This window comes from Pan troglodytes, chromosome 13 (assembly GCF_028858775.2).
Source record: "Pan troglodytes isolate AG18354 chromosome 13, NHGRI_mPanTro3-v2.0_pri, whole genome shotgun sequence".
In the NCBI taxonomy this organism is placed as follows: Eukaryota; Metazoa; Chordata; class Mammalia; order Primates; family Hominidae; genus Pan; species Pan troglodytes.
The window spans coordinates 140054101-140073760 of NC_072411.2; the positions used below are offsets into that span (position 1 = coordinate 140054101).

The 19660-nt window shown below is 51.5% G+C and overlaps 1 protein-coding gene across 1 annotated transcript in view; it reads left to right on the forward strand.

The window, feature by feature from the left end:
• RAMP1 (receptor activity modifying protein 1) overlaps nt 1-19660 on the forward strand; it is a 51424-nt gene that overhangs the window by 18710 nt on the left and 13054 nt on the right. The gene's annotated exons all lie outside the window — the stretch shown is intronic.

The following is a 19660-nucleotide window of genomic DNA, read 5'->3' on the forward strand; positions in this document are numbered from 1 at the left end:
GCTCTTCTGCCTCCAGAGCAGGGATCAGAACTCGGCATGTCCACAATCGACTTTCAAGTCCTTGTTTCTGCCTCCGTGGGAGGCGCTGGGGTGTCCTGGGGCTGCAGTGGGTGAGTAGCGGGGTCAGCAGTGCATGCGTGGAGCTGAAGGCCACCGCCTCCCTGCCATGCAAACTTCGCACAGAGATCTGTCTGTGGGTTCACAGCGCAGCACAAGTCCTGGTGCCCCACCGATGACAAGCGCTTTCCCCAGTGCCTGAGAGAAAGGGAGCCCTGGGGACTGGTGGGGAGGGCCAGGGGCACGGAGGAGGGCCTCGGGAGGGTCTTCACGGAGGAAAGTTTGCACCAAGGTCACACACGAAGAGTACCTGTGGCTGTGGTGTCCCCTGAGGGTCCAGACACACCCGGGCACAATTCTGTGGGGTTGAAGACCCCTAGTTGGACTCGTCACCCCTCCCCTGTGGGTTGCAGGCTGGCGTGGGCACAGGGAGAAAGCCCACGGCTGGGAGGCCCTGAGGCTGGGTGGCTCCCACTGCCCCTCTGAGCCTGGGTTTGGGCCTCCCTCTACCCTCAGAGACCCGCTGGCCACAGCCTGCCCTCTTCAGTCTTACTGAGGTTGGCAGATGAGTGGCCTCTGTTTTCTCCTCCCACCGGCCATGTGCTCTCTGCCCACTTCGTCCACCCCAGGGAACTCCCTCAGGCCCAGAGTCCGTGCTCAGTGCACTGTTGTTGAGGTGACTCTGTACCTTGGGAGCCCAAACTTCTTAAAAAGTAGGAAGGCATGGGGTATATGCAGGTGTGCATGCTGGGATTTAAAACAACGGAAACTCCATACCCTCTGCTCCAGTTCAGGTGGGAGAGTTGGTGCTCCCAAAGGTGGGAGGGCCAAAGTCACGGCTCCAGCCTCAAAGGCCCCTGATAAGACACAGTGAACCAGGGAGCCCACCCCAACCCTCTGGGGTCTCTGGGGGCCCTGTGCCCTCAGCAGGGTCTCCTCACTCTACTGTACTGAAGGTCTCTCCAAGATTTCAGGGCCTCCTTTTCTAAGCTGAAAAATGAGTTGAGTGGGAAGAGGTTGTTAAAAATCTGAACAGCCTGTTCTTTAGGCTAATTGGCCTTCTGCCACAGCTGAGTCATTTGTATTTAAATTAAGATTGCATTTTATTATGATCCAGGGAAGACACAGTGGGGGGCCCCTGGAGAAAAGCACTCTCCCCCGCCTGCTTTGTGGAAGTGATGGTTAATTTGTGTAGATTGATTGTGAACGGGAGGCCTGGCAGAAGACAGCAGGGTAATGCACACAGTGTTCTACAAGCAGCCATGGTGGAGTGTCCTTAGAAATGGAAGCCACCACAGATGGCTTCCTGCAGTGCCAGAGCACAAAGAGGAATAACTAGCGCTGAGGCCAGAGAGAGTTCGCCATCTTCGGAGCCGAGTGGCCATAGCTGGAACTAGAAGGAGGGGGAGTTGCTGGGAATTTTTGTTTTTTTTTTTGTTTTGTTTTTTTATTATGATACTTTAAGTTCTAGGACACATGTGCACAACGTGCAGGTTTGTTACATATGTATACATGTGCCATATTGGTGTGCTGAACCCATTAACTCGTCATTTAATGGGTTCAGCACACCAATATGGCACATGTATACATATGTAACAAACCTGCACGTTGTGCACATGTGCCCTAGAACTTAAAGTATTAAAAAAAAAGAAAAAAAATCTGACCGGGCACTGTGGCTCACACCTGTGATCCCAACGCTTTGGGAGGTCAAGGCGGGTGGATCAACTGAGGTCAGGAGTTCCAGACCAGCCTAGCCAACACGGTGAAACCCCATCTCTACTAAAAATATAAAAATTAGCCGGGCGTGGTAGCACACGCCTGTAATCCCAGCTACTCGGGAGGCTGAGGCAGGAGAATTGCTTGAACCCAGGAGGCGGAGGTTGCCATGAGCCGAGATGGCGCCACTGCACTCCAGCCTGAGGGACAGAGTGAGACTTTGTCTCAAAAAAAAAAAAAAAAAAATCAAGATAATTTAGGAACCAAGAAGGAAAAGTCCACATCACAACAGCATCTCAGCACGTCAGCCCAGGCCTGCCAGCCCCTGGGGTCTGCGTTTGGCAGAATGATGCCCCCAGAGATGTCCATGCGTAATTCCTGGAACTGTCGATGTGTCACATTACACGGCAAAGGGGATAAAGTCACAGACAAAATTGGTGACACTAATCAGGTGGCTTTGAGATGGGAGATGCGGGATCATCCGGGGGCCCAGTGCTATCACAAGGTCCCTTAAGTTGGTCCCAGCTTTGGCTACTGGAGAGCCTTCACACTGGCTTCTGTGTCCTTTCGACATTGCCCCTGGCTGTTTTTGAGCACTTTCTTTCTTTCTGGTACCACGAGATGTTCCAGGCTTATCTTATACATTTTGTGCCCCAGCCCTGAAGTCAGCCATTTCTCCAAGGAACACTGGTTCCTTTTGTTAGAGAATGGTATCTAGAAACCAAGATATATGTGCGTATGTGTGGGTGTACACACACCCCAGGGATTTAGATGGAACCCACGGAACCATAAAGGTGCTAGAAGAAAACATGGGTGAATCCCTATTTAAGCCATGGTATCGAGAAAGGCTGGGTAAAACAATATTGTTTCAAAAAATTGGCTTGCCCAATCCCAGGGCCCAGCAGGCCAGCAGGCTGGAAACTCTTGGGAGCCGACGCAGCATTCTTGAGGCAGAATTTCCGAACATGCTGGTAAGGCCTTACCATTGGCTGGGTGAGGCCCCACCGCCAGCATCAAGGATTATCCCCTTTACTTAAAGACAACTGATGATAGATGTTAACCACATCTCCCAAATACCCCCACAGTGACCCCTAGATTAGTGTTTGACTGAGTAACTGGGCACTGTAGCCTGGCCAAGTTGGCTCATAAAGCTATAATCATCACACTGGTTCCAGGGGCAGAGGTCTCTGCGCAAAGGTGTGTTCAGACAACTGGCATTGTCCCTCCTCCTACTGCCCCTGCCCATTTCTCTCATTCCTTTCACCCTGTTCCCACCCAATTCCTGTGGGCAACTTACCTCATCAGTTTCTGGTCTTTCTTTCCTGTATATCTTTTGCATAAATGAGCAGATGCCTGCATTTTCTTACATCCCCTTCTTTCTTATATAAAGGGTTGTATACTAATGACACTCCTTTGTACTTTGGTTTTTCTTCACTTAACAACATAACCTGGAAATCTCTCCTTGTCAGTGCAGAGGGAGCCTCCTCCTTCATTTTTACAGCTGTATAGTACTCCGCCGTGCAGAGTCTTTCAGCCATTTTCCTTTCAGCCAGGGCAGAAGCCAAGCGAGCAGAGGCACTTAGGTTGTGGCCAGTATTTTCCCATTTCAGCATCGACGTGGATGGCCTCATGCATCCGTGTTTTCCCAGCACTGGAGCTGACTCTTCAGAATAGATACCCAGAAGTGGGGTCGCAGGACCAAAGGTGAGAGCAGGAGGAATGTGTTAGGTTTTGCAACGTCCCTCCAGAAGGCTGATGCCAGTTTGCATTCCCACCAGCAGCGTATGGGGTGCCCGTTTCCCCAGACCCACCAACAGACTGTGTTGTCGTCCATTAGAGTTGTTACTGTCTGATAAGTGAGAAGTGATGTCTCAGCAGCATGTGAGTTTGCATTTCTGTACTTAGGAGTGAATCCAAACATCTTTCGTATGTTTACAGGCCGTTCTGTTATCTTTTTGGCAAATTGTGTCTTTTCCTATTTTCTATCAGGTTGTTTTTAAAGAGTTCTTTGTATGTTAGATGGGTTAGGCCTTTGTCTCTCGTGTACATTAGAGATTTTCTCCTAGTTTGTTGGTTGTCTTTCAACTTTGTTTTTTTTTTCTTTTGGTGTTTTTGTTGCCACACAATTTTTTTAATGTGGTCAAAACCATCCATCCTTGATCGCCTCTGGATTGGAGTCCTACTGGAAAGCCCCTCCCCACATGAAGGGAAAAGAGGGATTTGCCACATTTTCCTCTAGCCTGTGTGGTCCCACTGGTTCCATCGAAATCCTTGGCCCATCGGAGTTTATTCCAGTTTATTCTTGTGTATGGTGTGAACTATGAATCAAATGTTATCTTTTTCTGGATGCGCTACCCACTTGTCCCATTTATGCAAACGTCCATCTCTGCTCCCCGTGACCTGAGATGCCACCTTTGTCATGCACTAAGCTTCCCTGTGCACTTGGCCCGTGCCTTCTTAAATCGTCCCTTTCCCAAACCTTCCTCATCTCACCTGAATCTCATATTGATCTATTCTCCAGAACTATCAATGGGTCCTCACCGCCTGCTGAATGTTTACCTAATTATCCCTTAACTTAGTCCAAGAAACGCGTTTACTGTAGCTGGCGTTTATTACTGCGTGCTGGGCTTTGTGTCGAGCACGTAACGTACATTGGCTTTTTCAGGTCAGCAGCAGCCTGGCGGAGGTGGGGCTGTTGTGATTGCTGCTTCACCTGCCCAGGCTCGCACAGCTGGTACCCATGGCTCCCTCCTGGTTCCCGGCGGAGGTGGAGGGATGCCCTGCCTCCATATAACTGTGGCCTCCTGAGATGGGGATGCAAGCCTTCAGGTGCTGCCTCCGTCCTGGCGATGTCCCTACCAACCTGGTGAGGTTCATCGCATTGAGACACCAAGCCTGGCAGTGGGCCAAGGGCAGCCTTCCAAGGGTCTCCAGTAGCAGCGAGGGCCTGGGGTTCTAGGGTGGGCAAGTTTGTCCAAGTAACTAGTGGAGGAGAAGAGGGCCCTGGAGAGAACACGAAGGCACAAATAGGGTGAGAGGCGCTAGGCTGCCTGCAGGCAGGCCATCACCAGGTGTGGGCAGGTGGCACTGTGTCTGTTGGATGAGCGGGACCCCAAAGTGAGGCTGACCGGCAGGCAGCCAGACAGCCAGGCGGCTGGCCTCAGGGAATGCTCCCAGCCCAAGCAGGGTCCCAGCTGGTCTCAAGGACTGTGAGCCAGGCAGGTGACCTGATGGGGGACACAGGCTCTGGGAAAGGCCCCTCTCTGAGCCAAGTGCAGTTGAGGCTTGGCAGCTGGGGCAGAAGCCAAGCAAGCAGAACCAGGCAATTATTGGGGTCTGGTATGGAGGCCAGGGGATTCTGAAGGCAGGAGCCTCTGGGCCAGAGCTGCCACATGCCTGCTGCCGCCCAAGGTCATAGCTGTCCCAGGGCCCTGGGCTGGGCCTGCAGGTATCTTGGTATATGGCAGAGGGAAGCTTCCAGACTCTTCTGAAATCAGAGATCTCATTTAACAACAGCTGCGTGTCAAAGGGGACTCACCTTCCTATGAGCGACGTAGACAAAGGCGGCCGGCCAGCCTTTTGTGGGATACACACACAGGAGTAAGTGGGGGCTGAGACATGCTCGTGCCAGCTCCTAGTGCCGGCCCAGAAGTCTTGCTTCCTCTATCAAAGCAGATGGGAAGGAGGCCCCCCGTGATCCCTGCTTTACTCGGGACGTTGAATAGAAGTAAAAAGTGAATGGAAGACTCCTCGTGGCCTGGTGCAGTGGCTTTCGCCTGTAATCCCAACACTTTGGGAGGCCAAGGCAGAAGAATTACTTAAGCCCAGGAGTGTGAGAACAGCCTGGACAACAAAGTGAGACTCCATCTCTACAAAAATTTTAAAAATTAGCTGTACATGGTGTTGGACACCTGTAGACCCAGCTGCTTGGGAGGCTGAGGCGGGAGGATCACTCAAGCCTGAGAGGTCAAGGCTGCAGTGAGCCATGATGGTACCACTTGCACTCCAGCCTGGGTGATAGAACCAGACCCTACCTCAAAAAAAAAAAAAAAAAAAAAAAAAGAGGCTCCTCCTCTGCACAGGGGTCATTCCTGGGTCCCTGCCCTGGCCTGTAGGTCCACTTTTTTTTTTTTTTTTTTTTTTTTTTTTGCGCCTTCAGGGTTTGTAGCCACTGCGCTTGCCCTGGGACCTTGGCTGCCCGGCGTGGATCTGCACGCAGGTGCTTGCTGGGTTCCGACAGCCCTTGCCCTGACCGTGACCCCACTCCTCCGCTCATCCTGTTGCTTTGTTACCTGGTTGGTGGATTTTGTCAGGTTGTCTGTTGTGAGCAAGGCTTGGGGGTGATTCCTGAGCCCTTTCTAACACGTGTTGGGTGTCTTCCACTCAGCTACATGGAACAGGTCCCTGAAAAGTGGCTGAATGAGCTCAGCGGGGCCAGGCTCCCCTGCAAGCTGGCTGGGCCGTCATTTACCAGGGGTTATCATCTCATTAAGCTGCAGCCTTGGTTTGCTGATGGAGGCATAATGTGATTTAATGTATTAACTGGAGCTACAATCTAATTTGAGGAGGTATAGAAAACCTGGCAAATGTGTCATCGGGAACTCTCATTTCCAGAGACCTTCCTATGGGTGTAGGGGAGGGAGAGAGAAGGCAGAACAGAGAAGAGAAGAATCTGAAACGTGCTGGACTTGGCTATAAAACATGGGTTTTTAAAAGCCTCACGTCCGATTTCCTCACCTAAATAAGAAATGCTCGGTTGATTTAAGAGGGAAGGGGACACGCCTATTCCACCCCACCCTGTATGGCTTCAGGGTCTGAGTGCCATCTTGGGCAGGGGAAAGGTGTCCTCGGGGAAGATGCCAGAGGATGGGGCCACAGCCTTCCCAGCATCTGAGGTCACTGGGCCCCAGAGAACCAGACTTCACTTCCATACCAGCTGGGATGCCTCCGTCCCTCTGCCCTAAAGCTTCCAGGTTTGTAAATACTGACCATGGTAGCCTCAGGTCACCTCAGCTTTTGTTACCCGAGGCTGTCACTGCGGACCCTGCCCTGCCCTGCCGACCCCATGCTGGGCAATCATGGGCCCTCCCCCAGCCCAAGGAGCTGCTCAGAGGACGGGGCTCCAGGCCCCAGGGAGCGGGGCTGCAGCCCAGCGTGGTAGTTGGGGGACGCAAGACAAATGTCTGCAGTGCCTGCTGTGGTACTGCGGCTCAGCATGGCCAGCGCCAGGCATGACGCTCTGGGTCCACACGATGTTGGGCAGGGTGCACCAACACTTTGGGGTCCTTCCCAGCCTGCTGCATCTCCCTCCTGCTGCCTTCTTTGTGTCTCCTGCTAAAAGAGTCAAGTCAGGAAATTCTTCAGAACTCACCAGCAACATGGGAACAGCTGCTTGTATTTTGAATTTCAGCAGGAACTGAGAGGGAGGCTTCTTCTGAAATCACGAGGGCTGTCTGGGCCAAGGGCAGGGTGTCCTCCTGGATTCCTGCTGAGCTCGACCCCCACGAGGTCTCGGGATGGGCTGTTCACAGAGCCCTGCCCGCCGCCTGCCCCTGCCCGGAGGCCTGGCCCTGGAGCCCACCCACCTCCCTGAGGCCTGTCGTGTGCATCAGGAGCTCCCAGTACAGCATCTGGGGCTGCCTCGGTGCCCCCGTGGGTTTGTTCATGGCGGTGTCCGCCCTGGAACTTGCCACATGCCCACGAGCACTGGGACCCCTCTGTGCTCTCCCTGGTGGCTGTGGTGCTGTCATCCCTGTGTGTGCTGGTGGAATAGCGTGGGCTCCACGGAAAGGCCCTCAGGCGCGGACAGGACAGATGGCAGTGCCCAGCACAGCCAGGTCTCAGAGGATCCAAAGGCGAGCATTGCCCAGGCCGAGGCCACCCTCCCTGCCTACTGACCTCCCTGCCCACCGCCACACCATCGCTCCTGCCGTGCCCCTCTCTGTGTGTCTGCACCAGGCGTGAAGCCAGTTCTTGTGAGGAAAGCCCTGGCTAGATGTCTGTTCCCCCACCCTCTGCCCCCCCGGGTGAGAGAACCTTTCCAGGCATCTCCAGAGCACACCCCAGGGGCACGGAAACCCGGCTGCTGACCCCTGACCTCCTGGGGCCTTCAGCACTAATGGCCAGCCCGGTGGGAGGCAGAGGAGCAGGAAGAGCCCCTGGGAGCCGGGTCCTGGAAGACTCCAGGCTATGGCTTACAGAGGAGAAGGGGGCAGAGGAGGAGAGAAGGAGGTGGCTGTGCCAGGAAAGACATGCAGCTCACGCAGTGACACCAGTCTGGCTCCCCTGAGGACACCACTCCTGCGGCCTGTGCAGGCATCAGCCAGGGTGCCCGGTCCCCATGGGGACGAGCTGTAGACACAGCTGTCCAGGGCTGGGCAGAGTGGGGCAGTGGCTGGGGATATGCCGGCCCTGCCCAGGCCGCCCCACGGGGGTGTCATTCCACCTTCCTGTAGTCTCCTTGGCGCGCGTGACCGTGGTTGCGCAGGGTGCGCCTTCTGCTGGTTTTCAGCACTGGAGAAATAAACCAGGGCTCAGAGTCCTTGGCAGCTGCCCCTGGAATGTGTTCAGGTCAGGGGTTGCCTCACTTAACGTGCGCTCCATGGTGGGTTCTGATGAGGATCCCCAGAGGATCTGATGACACCTGCCTGCTGGGCTGGGGGGCTCTGGAATGGGGAGGAGGAGCCCCATTTCCCTTCTCAGAAAGCTCCAGGAGAAATGCATCTGTGAGGACCCACAGAGAGGAGCCCTCGTGTTGGGGGAGCTTGGAGGCTGGGGCTGGAGCGGGCGACTGCTGGCCTCACCCCTCCACACCCAGGGACCACCGTGTCATCCTCAGCACATCTTTTTCGGAAGTCTTCTGGCCCTGGGGGAAGGCACAGATGGAGAGACCTTGCCCAGACCCTGTGGTGACTTAGCGTGGAGTGTGGCACTGAGCCCACCATGGCGTCTTTCCCATCAGGTGATTAACTGCCTGGTTTCACATCCTCCTGAGTATGGGGATGAAATCAGGCCTGTGCGTCAACGTGAAAGGTCAGACATGGGGTGACGCTAAGCAGATCCCGGCAGTGAGTGAAAGGGTGGGCAGGTGGAACATGTCTGGTGGCGGGGGCTCGTCGTAGCTCAGCATCCACCCCCGCCTCCCCTGTGGACACTCGACTACAGCAGCCACACCCCCAGAAAGCCCTAGAACCATCCAGGCTGTGCAGACAGGACTTGGCTGTCCTGGGACACAGGCCAGTTTGTGCACACAGGGCTTCACTGAGCCCCGAAGGCGGCCTCCTGGGCTGCCCATGGGGAAGGGGTGGGGGTGGGGTGGGGGAGAGAGGATCAAGATGTGCCCTTGTGTGTGACACCTCTGGCTGTGGGTCCTGTGTGGGGAGGGCAGTGGGTAGAGGACAGAGCAGATGTCGCCTCCTAATGCTGACCTTCACTCCAGCCCCCAGGCTGGGCCATGGCATCTCCCAGGATCTATCCATTCATCACTCAGATGGTAGACATCTCCCAGGCACAGGCAGGGCCAGCAGCATTCTCAGTGCCCTGTGGGAGGGCCTCCAGGGAGCAGTGGCACCTCACAGCCTTCCCTGTGCATAGTTCGAGGACACCAAGTATCTTGCGGGACCTAAGCACAGGGTGCCCTTTGGGATGCGTCTTGGGACAGGCCTTGGGTCTGAGTCCACTCTTGTTTCAGCTTCTTGTCTCAATCAAAAAATGGAGAATGCACTTTCTGAAAAAGAGACTGAGTTTACCCTCACTGCCCAGGCAGTGGAGGCCGCCTCACTCTAGGGCAGGCCACACTGGCACGCTGTGGTTCCCTACTCCTGCTCGAGTTAAAGCCATTTCCTCGTTTTTGCTATTATGAATGATGGAGCTGGGCGCAGTGGCTCACACCTGCAATCCCAGCACTTTGGGAGACCAAGGCATGTGGATCACTTGAGCCCAGGAGTTCGGGACCAGCCTGGGCAACATGGCGAAACCAGGTATCTACAAAAAGTGTAAAAATTAGCTGAGCGTAATGGGCGCACCTGTAGTCCTAGGGAGGCTGAAGTGGGAGGATTGCCTCGGCCCAGGAGGTTGAGGTTGTGCCACTCCATTCCAGCCCAGGTGACAGAGTGAGACCCTGTCTGAAATAAATGACAACACTATAAGAACTTGTGTACATACATCCTTTGTTTTTTTAAAAAAAGATTTTGTTGTTAGACATTCCTGGGAGAAATAATTCATGCAGGTGGGCTTACTGTAGCATGTACCATGAACATTCTGTGGTTGTGGGGGGGGGGGTTTTGAGACGGAATCCCGCTGTGTCGCCCGGGCTGGAGTGTGGTGGCACAGTCTCGGCTCACTGCAACTTCCGGCTTCTGGGTTCAAGCGATTCTCCTGCCTCAGCCTCCCGAGTAGCTGGGATTACAGGTGCCCGCCACCATGCCTAGCTAATTTTTTGTATTTTTAGTAGAGACAGGGTTTCACTATGTTGGCCAGGCTGGTCTCAAACTCCTGATCTCAGGTGATCCACCTCCGCCTCTCACAGTGCTGGGATTACAGGCGTGAGCCACCGCGCCCGGCCCACTCTGTGGTTCTTGATAGATTTTTGCCAGTTGTTCCTCTAAAGAATTTTACTAATTTATAATTCTATCAGCAACATGTGAAAATGCCTAGTTCCTCATAGGCTCGTGAGTATTGAGTTTGTAGGGATTTTATTTTTGCAGGTCAAAAGGAGATTTCCTCTGTGGTTTTAATTTGCATGTCTTTGGCAATCAGGAAAGTTGAACTGGTCTCTGACAGTTATTTGGAATTTGTTTTTTCTCAAGTGCAAGTTACGTCACCATGACCTTTCCTATTTGTCCTGTGAGTCATTGCCCTTTTTTCCTTTTTTTAAGACTTTATTTTTTAGAGCAGTTTTAGGTTCACAGCAAAATTGAGAGGAAGGTACAGAGATTTCCCATATGCCCATTGGAGGTATTTTTAATCTTCTTTTACAAATTCTTTTTTTTGTTTGTTTGTTTTGAGACGGAGTCTCCCTCTCTTGCCCAGGCTGGAGTGCAGCGGCAAAATCTTGGCTCACTGCAACCCCTGCCTCCCGGGTTCAAGTGATTCTCCTACCTCAGCCTCCTGAGTAGCTGGAACTACAGGCACCCGCCACCACGCCCAGCTAATTTTTTGTATTTTTAATAGAGACGGGGTTTCACCATGTTGGCCAGGCTGGTCTCGAACTCCTGACCTCAAGTGATCCATCCGCCTCGGCCTCCCAAGATTACAGGCATGAGCCACTTTGCCCGGCCATAGATTCTTGAAGAATATATATATTAACTATTTGCCATTGTGCTCTAAATATTTTCTTGTTTCGTTTGTGTTTCTTTTGATGTTCATTTTCCACACTGTCGTTCATTAGCTAATCTGTGAACACATGGATGCTCCGATTCACCCCTCATCAGTCAGTGACCGTGTGATCTCCGCACAGCTGTAACTGTCCACAGACTCTGTCGTCTCAATTGTGAGAGTCATATGCCCACAAGATTATGTTCTGTGTCTTTGTAGTTGTTCTGTGTTTTGAAATGATATGTATCTTCTTAACACAGTGGATGGACAGAAATGTATTTCCTTCCCACCTCAATTATCCTAACAGAATTTGTTAAATAATGTCGCCAACCTCCATTGTTTTGTGTTGCTTAATTTAACACATAATAGCTTCCTATGTGCATTAGAGTCTATTTGAAATAATTTTTACTTATATTCTGGGGTCGTACCACGCCATTTAAATTACCACAACTTGACAATATTTCCTACAATTTAGAAGGCCTCTCCTACCATGTTTCATTTTCATTATATTTTACATTATGTTTTGCATGCTTTGATATATTTTCTGCCTATTTTTCCAAAAGAACTTAAGAATCATGTTGCTAAATTCCATAAAAAGTCACTGCAGCCCCGACCTCCTGGGCTCAAGCAATCCTCCCACCTCAGCCTCCCAAATAGCTGGAACTACAGGCATGTGCCACCACACCCAGCTAATTTTTATTTTTTTGTAGAGACGAGGTCTCCCTATGTTACCCAGGCAGGTCTTGAATTCTGGGCTAACGCAATCCTCCTGCCTGAGCCTCCCAAAGTGCTGGGATTACAGTTTGATGCGTTGTTACCTGATACTGCTTTTTAGCAAATAGTAGGAAAACTACCATGGACCTCGGGGACCAAGCATGCAGTGCCAAGTGGGGCCCGCCTGCAGAAACCCCGCCGGCTGCATCCCTCCTTCAGCGCTGTGAGCCTCTGTGGCCTCCCCAGTAAAATGGGTATAGAAAGTGATGAATAAGGAAGCTCCGGATTTTCCTCTTTGTGTTTCCTTAATCAGGTTTTAGGGTTAGGACCACGTTTGCCTAATGGAATAGACATGCTAGCCCACCATTAGAATCAAGGGTGGGAAATAATTTTTTTTTTTTTTTTGAGACAGAGTCTCACTGTGTCACCCAGGCTGGAGTCCAGTGGTGTGATCTTGGCTCACTGCAACCTCCACCTCCTGGGTTCAAGTGATCCTCCTGCCTCAGCCTCCTGAGTAGCTGGGACTACAGGCACTCACCACCACGCCTGGCTAATTTTTGTATTTTTGGTAGAAATGGGGTTTCATTGTGTTGCCCAGGCTGGTCTCAAACTCCTGGGCTCAAGTGATCCACCCGCCTCGGCCTCCCAAAGTGCTGGGATTACAGGCGTGAGCCACTGCACCGAGCCAGAAATAATTTGTGATGTGAGAATTACTTATTTCTTAGAAGTTCGAATGAATTCATCGCTAAGACCATCAAACCTCAGTAATTTGGGGGATTTCCTTCTCCAGTTGCTTCCTCCACTATTGATTTATTTTGACTTTCTAGCTCTTGTCTTAACGGTTATCTTCATCTGTGTTTATTTGGTCTATGTCCTTCAGATTTCTCAGTTAACTGAAACGTGCTGCATAGTATTCCTTTACGTGTTTAATATCCCTTAGACTCAAGCTTATGCCTCCACTTTTGTTTTTTCTGTGTTTCTTCTTTCCCCTTTTTTTCTTTGTTTAGATGCTATTTCATTCATCAAAAGGAACTGAGAGGCCACTGTTTAATGAACCGCACATGCCCAGTTTTGTAGTCTTTAGAAAATAGGCCACACTTCGCATCACCGTGTCTTTTCTCCGTTTTTTTGCTTTAACTTTTACCACTCACTTCCCCCCTTTTCCCTTTCTTAAAATTGCTTCTTTCCTAAGATATGATTTCAATCCTTAGTTCATCATTTTTCTCACTTTTCTTGAAAATAATAAAGGCATTTAAGGCTGTGATGTTTTTCTCTAAGGACTTTCCTCATTCATCACTTTCCATAGATTTTGATATGTCAGTTTTTTTCATTGTATTCTCTTTTTTTTTTTTTTGAGACGGAGTCTCACTCTGTCACCCAGGTTGGAGTGCTGTGGCGCGATCTCAGCTCACTGCAAGCTCCGCCTCCCGGGTTCACGCCATTCTCCTGCCTCAGACTCCTGAGTAGCTGGGACTACAGGCACTCGCCACCACGCCCGGCTGATTTTTTGTATTTTTAGTAGAGATGGGGTTTCACCGTGTTAGCCAGGATGGTCTCGATCTCCTGACCTCGTGATCCGCCTGCCTCAGCCTCCCAAAGTGCTGGGATTACAGGCGTGAGCCACCGCGCCCGGCCCATTGTATTTTCTTAACAGACAGATATTGTCTTCTTGACTTTCTTCTCAAGACAATTTTTTCCTTAGGTAACTATATTTTAAAATATACTATTTCTATTTCTGTTTGTTCTTAATCTCTTTTTTTGCCATAGGGAGGAAATGTAGCCTGAATCATTTCTGCTTTTGTATTTTTATGGAGATTTGATTTGAGACTAGTATATGATGACTTTTTGTGAACATACAATGAATACTCGAAAAAGAATAAATTATCTGTTTATTCTATTTAATCCCCACCAAAACAACCATTAATGTTACCTTGTTTTGATCTTCAGCTCCTTTATGTGTTGCTGAATTTCTTATGTAGTTGATAATGAAGTATTTTAATTTTATAATCATATTTTTATCATTTCTACTTCTTTTTTCTCAGAGATATTTGCATATATGTTTTGCTCTGTCTTTATGGCATTTAGATTCCATGTAATTATGCTGCCACCACCCATGCCTCTCATCCTGATACCTCTCCTTATCACATGTAATCATTTTTGCTCTAAATTATTTTTTGCTATATATTAACATTGGAATCCCAGCCTTTCAGCTACTTGAAGTTTACTGGTCACTCTTTTGAGTCTTTTCCTATTTTGTTTTAATGACCTGTCTTGCCCACAGCTTATTGCTGGTTTCATTTTTTCTTCTGGAGCGTGGCAAGCCTTTTAACACAGGAAATTAAGTTGTATTTTTTCAATCTTCAGGCACTCCAATTTTTGTCTTAATTGTTTATCTTTCCATGTGATTACTTTTCTTTTCCCTCAATTGTTGAAACACCATGTGTTTTTTCTTTCTTTTTTTTTTTTTTTTTTTTTTTTTTGAGACAAGCTGGAGTGCAGTGCTGTGATCATGGCTCACTGCAGCCTCAACCTCCTGGGCCCAAGAGATCCTCCCACCTCAGCCTCCCAAGTAGCTGGAACTACAGGCATGCACCACCTCATCTGCCTAATTGTTTCTATTTTTTGTAGAGATGGGGTGTTGCCCAGGCTGGTCTTGAACTCCTGGGCTCAAGCAATCCTCCCATGTTGGCCTCTCAAAGTGTTGGGATTGCAGGTGTGAGCCACCGTGCCCAGCCTGTGTTTTCTCTTCTATTATTACTGAAATATTGGCAAGCTATTTTTCATTCAACCAGCCATGAAATGTGAAGCAAACAGATGTTCTTATCTTGTATTTATTATCTTACATTGTCCAGCCACACACTTCGGCCTGCCCTGTGTGAGATGACAGGAATCTGGGTTTTGGGCTTCCTCCTCTCTCTCTCTCTCTTCTCCATCCTTCTCTCCCTCCCCCACTTCTTCCTTCTCCTCATTGATTGCAATTAATGTTCTAAAACCTACTTTTTCCTTTCTGTCTTCTATGTAATTTGGTTTTTAATTTTTACGCTGTTTTTCTGACAGTTGCACTATTTGCATACTTTTATCAGTAATAACCCTTGCTCTGATAGGGCTCTTGTTTACTTATCTTTGCAAATAGGTTGTTAATTCAAGCGTGTCTTATTTTTAGCATCATTCCCTTTTACATGTTACCTTTTAAATTCAGGCGATTATTTCAAGTAGGTCCTAGAAATAAGCCATGTGATTAATACATTCTCAGAATTCAACAATTTCTAAGGAGCTCTCTGCCGTCTTTGCAACGTGAGTGACAGCTTGGCAAGATAATAAATCTCCAAGGAGCAACCTTGTTCTGTGAAGTTCCTGTAGCTGTTGTTCCATTGTCTCTGGGTGTTTGGGATGTCATCAGAGAAGGCAGAAGGGATTGTGATTTATGTATATTTCTAAACTCTGACCTCCTCCTTCCTGGCGTGGTTGCTTGCAGTATTCTTTTTGGTTTAAACATTTTGTGAGAACTTGTTTTGCTGATGGCCTCGTTAAGCCTGCAGAGGCTTTGGTGTGCAGTGCAGTTTCCTCCTCGGACTCCTTTCTCCAGGACCGGACGCTGACATTCCCCGATAGCTGAGGTTTCCGGACGTGGTTCCTCCGGCACCCTCCTCTAGCCCCTCTGTGCTCCAGTGGAATTATTTTTGCCTTCTTTCACTTCTTTGTCATATCTTGCACTGTTTCCACCTGTACATGTTACATCCTTTTTCCAGATACATTTTTCCAGATAATCTGTTTTTACTTCCTGTAATACAAATTCTGCTTTTTACTCTTTCTAAAGTAGTTTCGGCCGGGTATGGTGGCTCACACCTGTAATCCCAGCACTTTGGGAGGCCAAGGCAGGTGGATCACTTGAGGTCAGGAGTTCGAGACCAGTGTGAGCAACATGGCGAAACCCTGTCTCTACTAAAAATACAAAAATCAGTTGGGCGTGGTGGCACGCACCTGCAGTCCCAGCTACTCGGAGGCTGAGGAAAGAGAATTGCTCGAACCCAGGAGGTGGAGGTTGCAGTGAGCCAAGATTGTGCCACTGCACTCCAGCCTGGGCAACAAGCACAAAACTTTGTCTCAAAAAAATAAGTAAAAATAAAAATACTTTCTTTTTTTTTTTTTTGAGACAGTCTCACTCTGTCACCCAGGCTGGAGTGCAGTGGCGTGATCTCAGCTCACTGCAACCTCCGCCTCCCAAGTTCACGTGATTCTTGTGCCTCAGCCTCCCTAGAAGCTGGGACTACAGGTGCATGCCATGATGCCCAGCTAATTTTGTGTATTTTTAGTAGAGACAGGGTTTCGCCATGTTGCCCAGGCTGGTCTTGAACTCCTGACCTCAAGTGATCAGCCCACCTTGGCCCTCCAAAGTCTTGGGATTACAGGCGTGAGCCACTTCACCCGGCCTAAAGTAGTTTTTAATTAGGATATTGTCATTGAAACTAATTATACTGCAGTGAATTAAAGTTTCGTTTATCCCCAAGCCTAATGGACACATTAACTCACCTCTTTACAGGGAGGCCAGATTTCTGCCATTGTGGGAAGGAGGCAGGAGGAGCCGGGGGCAGTGCTGGGGTGGGAGCTAGGCCAGGGCGAGGCTGGCTGTGGAAGGGCCCTTTGGGCAGCCGCAGGCCATACGTCCTCAGACCTGGGGCAGCCAGGACCACCAGGGAATGTTGCTGACAGGCAGCACCAGCGCCTGAATCCCCCGCCCCAGATGGACCTGGCTAGGGGGTGAGACCCCCCTGCCACCCCTCCATCCCAGAAGCCAGGCGGGGCTGAGGCTCTGTGGGTCCCCACCACACTTATTTATTGGCACCTTCATCCTCCTGGTGCACTGTGGCAGTTCCAAGGCCCAGGCTGTCCAGGTGGCTTTTGAACTGTGGAGAGGCCCCTGGACGGCTGGAACCTTCTCCCTTGCTCTGGTGAGTGTGGCTCCCCGTGGTGCACAAACACGTTCAAAGACGGAACAGAGGGACACGTGTTCATAGGAGGTGAGACAAAGCGTTGCCAGCCCTGGGGAACAGGAGTGGCCTGTTCCTACTCCTATCTGGTTGTGGTTCTCCTTCGACAAGTTAGGTGAAGGCACCTTGGTAGCAGGGTACCCTTCAGAATCCAGATACCTGATTCAGCTCAGCAGCCATTTGCTGAGCACTTAGCAGGCACCTAGCCAATGGTGCCAGCCACCAAGGGCCCAGCAGGGCAGGACCTCCCCCTCCCTCCTGGAGCCACGGCCCCCCAGCACCGTGGCCTCTGGAGCCCCTCACCCTCCCTTGAGGTCAGCCCTATGGTGGCGATTGTAGAGCGAGTCAGGAGCGAGACAGGAGGCCACGTGTTGCCTGCCTGTGTGGGGCTCCCATCCAAAGGCGGGGCAGCGCGAGTCACATGCCCACCCCCTGCTGTGCAAAGGGGTCCTGTGGGGGGGTCATGGGCTCCCATCAGAGAATGGCATGGTGGTGGCCCTCTGAGGGAGTTCTCACCACGCTGCTGCTGTGAGCCAGGGATCACTGAACCCATTTTAAAGGTGAAAACACCGAGGCTCCGTAACTGCCAACTCCTCAAAGCCCCCACAGTGAACACCCCACGTTGGGATGTTTCCTGGCCTGGCCTTTCCCCACACTCAGTGTTGCCCTGAGCTCCAAACGAGGTGAGATTGGGGCAGGAGGGCAGGGGTGGCAAGGCTGCTACCCCGATGGAGGCGGCCAGTTGGTGGGATGCCCGAACGGGGACCAGCATGGTGCAGGGCGCCCCGTGGGTGGGCAGGATGGGTCGCTGAAGGCTCGTGAAGCCCGGCAGGGGTCCCTGAAGAGTCTAGTAGCATCGGGGGAGAGTTTCTTGTGCAGAGAGGGCAAGTATGCTTTGGGCCGGCTGGCCTGGGGCTGAGACCAGGGGTGGATAGGAAGGCAGAGCCCGTCCAGCCTCCAGGCCAGCGTTGCTTCACAAGGACAATGCCCCCAGGGTGTTAGCATCCAAATATAGCGTGCCGGCTGTCATGCTTAATCCTGAGACTCGGACACATGTCACACCCATGTCCCCGTGAGGTGGGAACCCTGGGGCCTGGACAGGCCTGAGTGTGGTCTCAGCCCCATCACACACAGCTGGGCAGCTAGACCTGGGTGTCCCCACAGGGGTGCCAGGACACCTCCCAGGGGTTGTAGTGAGCCCTCAGTGAGCCTGTAGTGAGCCCTCAGCACCCGGCCCACAATGGGCACAGCTCAGCGATCTCCCAGCATTCCCTGATCCTCGGACCCTGGGACGCAATGCAACCCCTGCTCAGGCCCAGATGCAGCCAGCATAGGACAGTCTGTGACTTTGCCTGGGACACCCACTGCATTTTAAAACTGCACTTCATTTGGCAGCCCCAGGAGCCAGGGCGCTGCCCAGGCCTGTTCTCAGAGGAGGTATTATGCCCGTCCGCCCGCCCGCTGTGGCTGCTCTGTGGGGAGCCTGACTTGGCAGCTCCCAGGCTGTGTCTGGTGCCAGACCTGGCTGCACATGGAGCCAGGGATGGATTTAGAAACCTCTCGCTTCTCCCAGCATGGGCAGAGGCGCCCAGATTCCTCCCCGGCCTGGGGCCACCATAGCAGGAGAAGGGGAGGGAGGCAGAGGAAGCCAGGCCCAGGGAGGGCCCTGAGTGGAGGAGGCCAAGCAGCCCCCAGGCAGACCCCTGGACCGTTCCCCAGTCTGCACTGCCGCCTCAGGGACCTCCCCATCACCTCAGCAAGCACCCTTTTCTGTAAGGAGGGGGTAAGAACACCTGCCCTCGGGTGCTGTGAGAAGCACACTCACGCGGGGAAACAGGTCTTAGTATTTTCTTAGACTTTGTTTTGTTTTGTTTTAAGGCAGGGTCTCACTCTGCCGCCTAGATTGGAATGCAGTTGCGTGATCTTAGCTCACTGCAGACTTGACTTCCTGGACTCAAGCAACCCTCTTGACTCAGCCTCCCAAGTAGCCAGGACTATAGGCACACACCACCACTCCTGGCTAACTTTTAAACTTTGTGTAGAGATGGGGGAGTCTCTCTGTGTTGCCCAGACTGGTCTGGAACTCCTGGGCTCAAGCGATCCTCCTGTTTTGGCCTCTCAAAGTGCTGGGGTTGCAGGCGTGAGCCACTGCACCCAGCCTCTTAGACCTTTGGACAGCAGAGGGGCCAGGCCTTTAAATGTCCTGGGGGTGTGATGTGCTGTCCGTGGGGATGGTGGGGTCACATGCCCCAGCCTCAGTGGGTCCCTCTTTTACATGCCTGCAGCTCACCGGATGCTCCTGTGTGGCACTCAGCTATCATGGGGTGTGCATCCGTCCAGGTGGACCCCAGAGCCCCGCATGCAACCACGGGCCCCGCCTGGGCCTCAGCCTCCATCCCAGGAATGGGAGAACCAGCTTCACTTCAGGCCAGGAAAGAGGGAGACTGAAAGAGCAGATGACATGGGACAGGACAGAGCCTGAGGCCCAGACAGGCCATGAGCGAGGGGAGGTAAGAATAAGGCCACAGGTGGTCCCGTGTCTGCCTTCCCTGCTCAACGTGCAGAGAGGGCTGGCCATTTTCTCCGGCTTCATCAGCATGCTCTACAGTCACTGCGGGTGTTGCAGGAGGAATTGTGGCCTCCTCCACAGCAGCGAGAACACTGAGCCCCGTTTCATCTGTCTTCCTCCTGTTTCCTTGAACCCTCCCAAGATTCTTTCTTTGGTGCGTTATTCACGTTGTTCCTTTTCCTGCAAGAGAGAGGCCTTTGTCCTCCTTGTTCAGCAAGCGCCTAGTCAGTGGTAAAGTGCAATATTTAGCTGGTAACAAAGGTGTGGAATGGAATTGGCTTCCATGATTTGGCGAAGTATT